Source organism: Cricetulus griseus, unplaced genomic scaffold, assembly GCF_003668045.3.
Source record: "Cricetulus griseus strain 17A/GY unplaced genomic scaffold, alternate assembly CriGri-PICRH-1.0 unplaced_scaffold_27, whole genome shotgun sequence".
Lineage (NCBI taxonomy): Eukaryota > Metazoa > Chordata > Mammalia > Rodentia > Cricetidae > Cricetulus > Cricetulus griseus.
In genome coordinates this window covers 159923-170143 of record NW_023276997.1, presented here as the reverse complement: position 1 = coordinate 170143, position 10221 = coordinate 159923, and positions in this window count along the sequence as shown.

Below are 10221 nucleotides of genomic sequence, written 5' to 3'. Positions count from 1 at the left end.
CTTCTTCCCATATCTTTTCCCAGTGAGTGCAGGTAGGATATCTGTATCTCCTCTTGTTACCCTGTAGTGTGTGTGGGCCAGGAATTCAGTGTCCAAAGCTCTGGATGATCTTGCCTCTCCTCGTAGTCTCCTCACTCTGAAGGAGTTAGGCCTCCATAGGGATCGGGTGTGTGGGATAGGGACAGGATGTAAGAGTGGGGTGTTTCCAGCCTCTGGAGGTTCCTCACTGCCTGGGCAGGTCTACCCCAAGCAGGAGCAGGCCCAGGGAGCTTGGGATGTATGGGACTTTGATAGGGAGTTGGGGAAGAGTGGTGGATCACTCAGCTCCTGACGGATCGGTCACTGGAAATGGAAGGAAGAGTGTTCTGTAACCAGATTCAGGGAGCTCCTCCCTGCCTGTTCATGTCTGTTTCAAGCAGGGACAAACCTGGAGGGATCTGGGTGAATGGCGCTAAGACAGAAGTTGGGTAAAAGCAGGGGTCGCTCACCTGGTCTGGTCTGTGATGAGTCGGCGGAAGGGGAAGGAAGGTGGCCTGTACCCAGATTTAGGGAGCTCCTCCCTGCCTGAGCATGTCTGTTTCAAGCAGGGACAAGCCTGGAGGGATATGGGTGAATGGCAGTTAGGACAGAAGTTGGGAAAAAGCAGGGGGTCGCTCACCTGGTCTGGTCTGTGATGAGTCTGGCTCAAAATCTTTTTACAAAGCTACAATTACTTTGATGCCCACGCCACACAAAGATACAAATAAAAAGAGAACTACAGATCAATATCCCTCTTGAACATCGATGCAAAAATATGAAACAAAATATTGGTGAATCGAATCTAAGAACACATCAGAAAAATCGTCCACTATGATCAATTAGGTTTCAGCCCAGGGATGCAAAGAAGGTTCAACATATGAAAATCCATGAATGAAATCCACCATATAAACAAACTGAAAAAGAAAAACCTCATGATCATCTCACTAGATGCTGAAAAAGCCTTTGACAAAATCCAACACCCATTCATGATAAAGGTCTTGGAGAGAACAGGAATAACAGAAACATATCTAAACATGATAAAAAAATACACTCCAAACCAACAGCCAACATCAAAATAATGGAGAGAAACTCAAAGCCATTCCTCTAAAATCAGGAATAAGACAAGGCTGTACACTCCGTATCTCTTCAATATTGTACTTGAAGTTCTAGCTAGAGCAATAAGACAACAACAGGAGATCAAATGTATACAAACTGGAAAGGAAGAAGTCAAACTTTCACTATTTGCACATAAGTGACCGAAAAAACTCTATCAGGGAATGCCTACATCTGATTAACATTTTCAGCAAAGTAGCAGGATACAAAATTAACTCAAAAAAATCAGTAGCCCTACTTTGTACAGATGATAAATGCAATGAGAAAGAAATCAGAGAAATATCATCCTTCGCAAATCCACAAACAACATAAAATATCTTGGGGTAATCCTAACCAAAAAAGTGAATGACCTGTACAGTAAGAAATTTGAGTCTTTAAAGAAAGAAATTGAAGAAGATAACAGAAAATGGAGAGAACTCTCATGGTATTGGACAGGTAGAATCAACACAGTAAAATGGAAATCTTGCCAAAAGTAATCTACAGAGTCAAGGCGATCCTCATCAAAATCCCAATACAGTTATTCACATACCATGAAAGAACAATAGTCAGCTTCATATGGAAAAACAAAAACCCGGGATAGCCAAAATAAATTTGTACAATAAAGGAACTTCTGGAGGCATCACCATCATATTATAGAGCCATAGGACTGAAACTAGCTTGGTATTGGCACAAAAACAGACAGATAGATCAATGGAGTAGAATTGAAAACGCTGACATTAACCCGCACAACTATGAACAACTTATCTTGAAAGAGCTGCTAAATCTAACAAATGGAAGAAAGACAGCATCTTCAACAAATGGTGCTGACACAACTGGATTCAGACATGCAGAAGATTGCAGATAGATCCATATCTGACACAATGCACAAAACTGAAGTATAAATGGACTAAAGATCTTACCATAAATGTAGCCACTCTGAGTCTTCTAGAAGAGAAAGTGGGAGATACCCTTCAACGAATTGGCACAGGAGACCGCTTCCTGAACATTACACCAGCAGCGCAGACATTGAGATCTGCCATTAATAAATGGGACCTCCTGAACTTGAGAGGCTTCACTAAGGCAAAGGACACAGTCAGTAAGACAAAATAACAGCTCATAGAATGGGAAAATATCTTCATCAAGCTACAACAAACAATGAAATTACAAAGTGGGGTACAGAACTAAATGGAGAATTCTCAAAAGAGGAATCTGAAATGGCTGAAAGACACTTAAGTGCTCAAAATTCTTGGCCATCAGTAAAATGCAACTCAAAATAACTCTGAGGTACCACCTCACACCTGTCCGAATGGATAAAATAAAAATTACCAATGACATTCTATGCTGGAGAGGATGTGGAGAAAAAGGAATACTACTCCATTGTTGGTGGGAGTGAGAACTTGAAAGAACTTTTTGGAAATCAATATGGTGGTCACTCAGAAAAATGGGAATTGATTTGCCTCAAGATCCAGAAATTCCTCTCTTTGGCATATACCCATATAATACACCTTCATACAACAAGGACATACGTTCAACCATGTTCATAGCAGCATTTTTTGTAATAGCCAGAACTTGGAAGCAACCTCAACTGGAGAATAGATAGAGAAAATGTGGTACATTTATACAATGGAGTACTATTCAGCAGAAAAAAAAAAAAAAAACAACGGAATCTTGAAATTCAAGGCAAATGGATGGAACTAGAAGAAACCATCCTGAGTGACGTAACCCAGTCACAAAACAACAACCATGGTATGTACTCATTCATATATGAATTTTTAGACACAGAGCAAAGGATTACCAGCCTATAATCCTCTTCACCAAAGAAACTAAGAAACATGAAGGTCTCTAAGGGAAAAATGCATGCAACCCAGGAATGGGAAGGGGCAGGACTCCTGACCTAATTAGGAGCATAAGGGTAGAGGAGAGGGAGATACCAGAATGAGAGGAGGAGAAGAGAAGATGAGAGGTTAGGATGAAATAGAGGAGCAGATATGTTGAGTTAGGGGAAGAATAGAGGAGAGCAGGATGAGAGATACCATTTTAGGGGGAGCCATTATAGGTCTGAGAAGAGATCTGGCCCTGCAGAGATTTCCAGAGACTTACAAGGATGACACGAACTGACCATCTAGGCAATGGTGGAGAGGATAACCTAAAAGCCCTTCCCCTAAAATGAGATTCATGACTACTTTTTGTGACATCCTAGAGCCCTCATCCCGTGGCTGATGTAAGCAGAGGCAGATATCTACAGATATACACTGAACTGAACTCTGGAACTACTTGCAGAGAGGGAAGAATTAAGATGGAAGGGGACAGTACCAGGCTCGTGAAACCCACAGAAACAGCTGGCCTGAACAAGGAAGGGCAGCACATCGACCCCAGACAGCAGTCTGGGAGGCCAGTACAGGACTGATCCAGACCCCTTCAACATGGATGTCTATGAGTAGGGAGCTCCTGGTAGTTAATTGGTATTTTCCCTATGTAAGAAAGGAATTTGAGAGCCCATACAACGTGAATGGATGCACTCTTAGCATAGACACATGGGGAAAGGCCTAGGGCCAGCCCAGGATGATGTGGTGGACATTGTGGAGCCCCTGTTGAGGGCACTACCCTATCTGGGGAGTGGAGGGTGGAATGGGTTGAAGTAGCTAAGATGTGGGTAAGGAGGAATGGGGTAATAGGAGGGAGAGGGAGAAGGGATTGATATGTGAAACAAGGTTCTTCCCAATTCAAACTAATAAAAAAATTAAAAAAAAATTTCAAAGAAGAGCTAATACTAATACTCCTCAAACTCTTCCACACAATAGAAGTGGAAGTTTAATTACTAAGTTCTTTTTATGAGGCAACAATTACCTTGGTACCCACACCAGACAAAGACAAAACCAAGAAAGAGAACTACAGACCAATTTACCAGCATAAACATTGATGCAAAAAATTTAATAAAAAGCTGGCAAATTAAATCCAATAACATATCAGAAAAATCAGTCACCATGATAAATGCTCTTCATGCTGGGGGTGCAGTGTTGGTTCAACATACAAAAATCTATCAATGCAAGCCACCACATAAACAAACTGAAATTGTAAATCTCATGATCATCTCACTAGATGCTGGAAATCCTTAGACAATTCCCAATACCACTTAATGGTAAACGTCTTGGAGAGATCAGAGATAACAGGAACATACATGATCATAATAAAAACAATATACAGTAAACCAACAGCCAACATCAAACTAAATGGAGAGAAACTCAATGTGATTCATCTAAAATCAGGAAGAAGACAAGGCTGTCCACTCTCTCCATGTCTATTTAATATTGTACTTAAAGTTACAGCTTGAGCAAGAATACAACAGCATATCAAGGGCATACACATTGGAAAGGAATTATGGAAATTTTCACTGTTTGCAGATGATATGACAGTTTACCTAAGTGACACGAAAAACACTACCAGGTTTCTCCTTTAGCTAATAAACACCTTCATAAAAGTGACAAAATAGAAGATTAACTAAAAAAAATTACAGACAATAAATGAGATATGAAAGAAATTAGAGAAACATCACACTTTCCAATAGCAACAAGCAACATATAATATCTGGGGGTAACAATAACCAAACAAGTGAAAGATCTGTATATCAAGAAATTTGATTCTTTAAAGACAGAAATTAAAGAAGAACCAGAAATTGGAAAGATCTCCCATACTCTTGGATAGGCAATATAAACATGTTAAAAATGGCAAACTTGCTAAATGAAATCTACCGATTCAATGCAATCCCCATGAAAATACCAGAACAATTATTCACAGGACTTTAAAGAACAATATTCTAAATTATATGGAGAAACAAAAGACCCAGGATTGCCAAAACTACCCTGCACAATAAAGAAACACCCAGAGGCAGCAACATTCCTGACATCCATCACCATTTTACACCTCTAGTGCTGCAGACTGCTTGTATTGCAACACAAATAGACTGGTAGCCACAGGAATTGAATTGAAAACCCTGACATTAACCCACATACACACCTGATTTTTGACAAAGAAGATAAGTTATACAATGGAAAAAAAGAAAGCATCTTCTACAAACCGTGCTGCAATAACTGGATGCTGACATGTAGAAGACTGATGGATCAAAGACTTCAGCATAAATCCAGCACATGGAACCTATTAGAAGGCAATGTGGGATGTACCCTTAAACAAATTGTTACAAGAGACTGCTTTGCAAACTTAACACAAGTATCACAGATAGAAATTAACAATTAATAACTGGGATCTCCTGGAACTGAGAAGCTTCTCTAAGGCAAAGGACATTGTCAGCAAGGCCAGGTGATAGACCAGAGATGGGAAAAGATAGTTACCAACCCGATACCAGTTAGAGGGCTGACCTCCAAACATACAAAGAACTTAAGAAGGTAGTTTCCAAAACAACTAATAATCCAAATAAAAAGACAGGTTCAGAAAGAACTAAATAGTGAATTCTCAATAGAGCAACTTAAAACTGCTGATAGACATATGTGAATCTGCTCAACATCCTTAGTCATCAAGGAAATGCAAATCAAAACAATTCTGAGATTCCATCTTAGTCCTCTCAGAATGACTAAAATCAAAAACACCAATGACAGTTTATGCTGGAGAGGATGTGGAGAAAGTATAACACTCCTCCACTGCTTATGGGAGTGCCAACTCGTACAGCCACTTTGGAAATCAATTTGGCAATTACTCAGGAAAATGGGAATAAGTCTATCACAAGACGCAGCAATTCCACTCTTAGGGATACAGCCAAAACAATCACAAATATACAAGATGGGCATCTATTCAATGATGTTCATAATAACTTTATTTGTAATACTCTAAATCTGGAAGCACACTAGATGGCTCACAACTGAAGAATGGATGAAGAGAATGTGGTACATTTACACAATGGAGTACTACTCAGTGGAAAAAGCTATGGAATAGTGAAACATTCAGGCAAATGGATAGAACTAGTATAAACCATCCTGAGAGAGGCAACCCAATCACAAAAAGAAAAACATGGTAGTATGCACTCATATATTGATTTTAGACATAGAACAAAGGTGTACCTTTGGCAGTCTACAATCTATACTGCCACAGAAGCTGGGACTGATGCAGAACCTATGAATGTGGGTGTCAGTGAGGAGGCCTTGGAAATCTATGCAACCTCTTCTGGTAGATTAGTATTTATCCCTTGTATAGCAGTGGATTTTGGCAGCCCATTCCACAAAGAGGGATACTCTTTCAGACTATACACATGGGGGATTGCCTAAGCCCTATCCCAAAGGACATGACAGACATGAGGCCCCAAAGGAAGGCCTCAGTCTCCCTGGGCAGCAGAAAGTACATGGTATATGTGGGCTGTTATTGGAAATCAGGGGAGTAGGGGAGGGAATGGGAACTGGATTGACATGTAAAACAATTTTGTTTCTAATTAAAATTTAAAAAATGGAGAAAAAGGAAATAAATGATTATCTTCTGAGGAAAAAAAGTTAGAATTCAACAACAAAAATTGTAGGAACCCTAAAAACTCATGGAAATTGAACAATGTGTCTGGGTTGAAGAGGTTGCTCAAGAGTTAAGGTAACTGGCAGTTTGTCAAGAGCCCTTGAGTTCAATTCTGAGCTCTAAAAATAGAAAAAGCTGGGCCATTTTGGTGCATGCCTTTAATCGCAGCATGTGAGATGCAGAGGCAGGTAGACAGATCTCTAAGAGTTCCAGGCCAGGCTGGTCTACTGATTGAGTGCCAGGATAGGCTCCAAAGCTACACAGAGAAACTCTATTGAAAAACAACAACAACAACAACAACAACAACAACAACAACAACAGCAACAAAAAAAGCAATTCAATGAAAATGGAGACACAATATACCCAAACTTATTAGACAAATTGAAAGCAGTACTAAGAGGAAAGTTCATAGCACTACGTGCCCACATGAAGAAACTGGGAAATAGTCACACTAGATAATTAATAGCACAACTGAAAATGGTAGAACAAGAAGCATCAAATATATTTTGTGATTCTCTGTGTTACTTTCACCATGTGGAGTCTTGGTCTGAACTCAGATCACCAATCCTAACAGAAACAGCTTTATTGAAGCACTGAAATTTCACTGGTCTCCTCTAAATTTTTGATTTTTAAAGATCCTCATATATTCAAACTAGCTTAGAAGCCACTAGGGAGCCCATGTTGGCTTTAAATGTTTGATCATCTTATTTCTTCATTTCTCAAATTTACAGTACTACTGACAGTTTGGAAGGCACCACAAGTGGCAGACCACTTTCTCGAGCTGAACAAATTTTTCTTAACAGTTCCTTAAGGGTTCTCAGTGACAGAGCACAATGCTGTATCTGTTTCTCATAATAGAAAGAATCATAAGCAGGTGATCTTTAGTAAGGTCTATATTATGACTCATCTGAATTCAATTTACCAAGCTAGGTAGGCTGATGGGAGCCTATATTGACTTTTATTCAGGAATATGAGCATGGAAATAAAATGTGAAGCACAGACCAATATCCCTCATGAACATTGATGCAAAAATACGCAATAAAATCCCGCAAACAAAATACAAGAACATATCAGAAAAATCATCCACCAAAATTGAGTTGGCTTCACCCCTGGGTTGCAAGGTTGGTTCAACAATCGAAAATCTACCAATATAATGCACCATATAATGCAACTGAAGTAGAAAAAACACATGATCATCTCATTAGGTGGTGAAAAAGCCTTTGGAATAATCCAATAGCCCTTCATGATAAAGACCTGGAGAGATCAGGAATAACAGGAACATACCTAAAAGAAGTATAAATATTATACAGTAAGCCAACAGCCAAAATCAAACTAAATGGAGAGAAACTTAGAGCTTTCCCTCTAAAATCAGGAACTAGATAGGGCTGTCCACTCTCTCCATATCTCTTCAATATTGTCCTTGAATTTATAGCTAGAGCAATAAGACAACAGACGGAGATCAGCGGGATACATTTTGGAAAGGAAGAAGTCATGTTTACACTGTTTGCAGATGATATGATAGTCTACATAAAAGAACTGAAAAACTCTACAAGGAAACTCCTACAGCTGAGAAACACCCTCAGCAAAGCGGCAGGATAAAATATTAACTCAAAAAATCAGTAGCCCTACAATATATGGATGATAAATGTGCAGAGACATAAATCAGAGAAACATCACCCTTTACAATTGCTACAAACAATATAAAATACCTTGGGGTAATGCTAACCAAAAAAGTGAAACACCTGTATTATAAGAATTCTGAGTCTTTATAGAAAGAAATTAAAGAAGATATCAGAAAATGGAAGGATCTCCCACGCTCTTAGATAGGTAGGATCAACATAGTAAAATTGGCAATCTTACCAAAAGCAATCAACAGATTCAACACAATCGGCATCAAACTCCCAGAACAATTCTTCACAGACCTTGATAAAACAATTCTCAACTTTATTTGGAAAAACCAAATACCCAGGATTGGCAAAACAACCTTTTACAATAAAAGAACTTACAGAGGTATCATCCCTGATTTCAAAATCTATTATACAGCTATAGTCCTGAAAACAGCTACTTTTTGGCACAAAAATAAATGGGTAGACCAATGGAATAGAGTTGATAACCCTCTTAACCCACACATTTATGACAACCTGATTTTTGACAAGGAAGCTAAAGCTATACAATGGAAAAAAGAAAGAATCTTCAACAATTGGTGCTGGCAAAACTGTATGCTGGCATGTAGAAGTCTGTAGAAAGATTCATGTCTATCGCCATGCACAAAACTTAAATCCAAATGGATCCAAGAACTGAAACCCAGCCACACTGAACTTATTAGAAGAGAATCTATGAAATAACCTTGAATGAATTGGTGCAGGAGACTGCTTCCTGAACATAATGACCATAGCACAGACACTGAGATCAATAATTAATACATTGGACCTCCTGAAACTGAGAAGCTTCTGTAAGGCAAAGTACACAGTCAGGAGGACAAAAATATCCCACGTATTGGGAAAACATATTCACCAACCCCACATCCAACAGAGGGCTGATCTCCAAAATTTACAAAGAATTCAACAAGCTAGTCTCCAAAACACCAAATAAACTAATTAAAAAGTGGGGTACAGAACTAAATACACAATTCTAAATAGAGGAATCTAAAATGGCTGAAAGACACAAGAAAGTGTTCAAAATGCTTTAGCCATCAGGGACATGCAAATGAAAAGGACTATGAGATTCCACCTCACTCCTGTCAGAATGTCTAAATCAAAAACACCAATGACAGTTTATGCTGGAGAGGATGTGGAGAAAGGGGAACACTCCTCTAATGCTAGTGAGAGTGCCAACTCATACAGCTCATTTTGCAATTTGTATGGAAATTGACAATCAGTCTACCACAAGATCCAGCAATTTCACTCTTAGGTACATACCCAAAAGAAGCACATTCTCACAACAAGGACATCTGTTCAACATTGTTCATCGCAACATTATTTGAAATAGCCAGAACCTGGAAGCAATCTAGATGTCCCTGAACTGAAGACTGGATAGAGAAAATGTGGTTCATTTACACAATATAGTACTACTCAGCAGGGAAAAACAATAATGGGATCTTGAAATTACCAGGCAAATGGAAGGAACTAGAAGAAACCATTCTGAGCAAGTTCACCCATTCAGAAACAGACAAACATTGTATGTTCTCACTCATATGTGTATTTTAGTCGTAGAGTAAGGGATTAACAGCCTACAATCCACACTTCCAGAGAAGATAGTAAACAAGGATGACCCTAAGAGAGACATACAGGGTCCCCTGGAGAAGGGGAAAGGGACAAGATCTCCCGAGCAAATTGGGAGCACCGGGCAGGGAGGGGAGAGAGAACTAGGAGAATGAGAAGGGGAGAAGAGGAGGGGTGAGAGAGAGATGATGGGGCAGAGAGGTTAAGTTGAGGAAAGAGAAGAAGAGAGCAAGTAAAGACATAATAGAGGGAGACATTATAGGTTCAAAGAGAAATCAGGCACTAGGGAATTGTGTGGAGAACTAGAAAGATGATACCAACTGACAATCTAAGCAACATAGGAGAGTCTACCTTAAATGCCCTTTCCTGATAATGAGACTGA